This window comes from Dipodomys merriami, unplaced genomic scaffold, assembly GCF_024711535.1.
Source record: "Dipodomys merriami isolate MVZ:Mamm:240054 unplaced genomic scaffold, mDipMer1.0.p SCAF_1015, whole genome shotgun sequence".
In the NCBI taxonomy this organism is placed as follows: Eukaryota; Metazoa; Chordata; class Mammalia; order Rodentia; family Heteromyidae; genus Dipodomys; species Dipodomys merriami.
This window is the reverse complement of record NW_027202289.1, coordinates 78,215-80,487: the sequence shown is the minus strand read 5'-3', so window position 1 is coordinate 80,487 and position 2,273 is coordinate 78,215.

Here is a 2,273-nt window from a genome sequence, read left to right as displayed (position 1 = left end):
TCCCTGGGCTTGATTACTTAGTACCACATCACTAGAATAAAGCCTGAAGTTGCTGTGTGGCTCAAGTGGTAGAGTGTTATCCTTGTACAGGAGTTCAAGCTCCAGGACAAATGTATACACACACATTCATGCACAGACACACACACACACACACTCACACATACACCACACACATACATACACACACACAGATACCAGAAGTGAAGCTGTGACACCAAATGGTAAATTGTTGAGCTTCTGTTCTGAGCTCATGGTCAGCACCAAGGCCCTCTGTTCAACCCGCAAACCTAGCCACCCAGTACCCAACTAGGAGAGACCAAAGGTTTCAAAACCTGATGGCTTCACCAATCCTAAATGACAGGAAGTATTGTGATATTACACATTTGTTTAGATTTAGCAAGATTCCAGAACCTGGGAAGCCACCGTTGCCAATAATGAATTATTTTATTAGGTTCAGCTCCCCTGTTGTCTACCAGAAGGACCCTTGAATTTATTGTAGCAAGTTATTTCAACACTGGAACATAGTCTAACAAAGAAAGGATAAGTGCAGGGAATTTGGCCTGCCCACGGGACCTGGCACAAATGGAGGCTTCCTGTCAAAACAGCACTGAGGAAAGAGATAGCTTGAGGTACAAAGAGGCCTTTCTCTCCTGGCCTTCAGAGCCTGCCCACACTCCTGCTCACTAATTGGCCCGGATGGATTTGTTTGTTACACAGCTGTACAGGAGTGAGTTCTTTTGTCTGCCTGTTCCAACAATGAGGCAGACTTTCTCCAGCAGTCCCTGGTATGGAGAAAACCTCTAGCTACAATGGGAACAGTGAAGGGAGCCCCAGAATATGCACTGCCTTGAAGCACTGTCTGTGCTATGAAATCATTCTATTCAAAGCAAATTTCCTAGCTGGGTGCCTTTCATCTTAGGGACTCTGGACATTCACTGATAGAAATACATGGTATTTTGTAAACTGTGCCATGTGTTTACAGCTGTATTGAAGAACACACCCTTAATATATCATTAGAAAACATTGGTTATTGAATAGAATCTATATGAGAATGTAATTTGAACTAATTACACTAATTTGAAAACTACATATTAGTCCAATAAAATGTAGAAATAAATGGCTTTATTTATAAGAAAATAATACCACCAAGAAAAGTGAGTATACATTAGAGAGATTGCAGTAATAACATTACGGTTTTTACTGTCTCTACCTGTTTATGTGATTGTATTTCTTGATATTGAAAGTGACCTCTTTTTATTCTTATTGGATGTAATCCAACGCTGTTTATTACTATGTATTCAATGTGGGAAATCTAGCTTCAAAAATCTGTAAAGTTTTTTTTTCCTTTTCAATCACAACATTGTCATTATCAGGGTACACTGTGGTCATCATAATCTACATCAAAATTATTATTAACATTATACATGCTATTTAAAGTCTGATATGTATCTATGATTTTGAGATTATTTCTTTTGATTAATAATTCTAATGTTACCACTGTGCATGCATCCATATTAAAATTTTGAACCCTAAACAGGTAGCTTTACTATATACTTATAGCAAATTATTGCATAGATTTTTGAAGCATTGCATATTTCTAACCAGTATGAATTAACTTCCTTTCTCCCCACCACTACGAACAAATATTTAAGAGTTTGAACATAATTATTTTAAGTAATATACTGTAAATGTTACTACAATATCATGTGTATATCTAAAATTCCCCTGAAAGTATTAAACTCTACATTCTATTGAAATATTAGTTATTTTATTCTAGGAAACTTTTGGGAAAATAAACTGTATATCTTTGAAATGAACAAGGTCAAAAAATAGTAGCATAAAATTTTTAGAGGGAGTCTGTATTCAGAAATATACATATATATATATATATATATATATATATATATATATAATGTGTAGAAAGATACATTTTAGAGATTGTCATCAGAAATATCTACATATATCTATATTTATGTATAGAACAATGTACGTTATAGTGAAACAAAAATCTTAAAACATAATTAAAATTTAAAAAATACATCAAACCAAGTGTCAGTGACTCACGCCTATAATTTGAGCTATTCTGGGTAATAAGATCTTAGAATTATGTTCAAAACTAGCCCAGACAGAAAAGTACTTGTTAGAATCTTATCTCCAATTAACCACTTAAAACAGGAATTAGCTCTGTGCCTCAAGTTGTAGAATGCTGGCTGTGAGCATAAAATGGTTTAGAGACAATGCCCAGCCCTTCAAACAACAAAAACAACCACAAC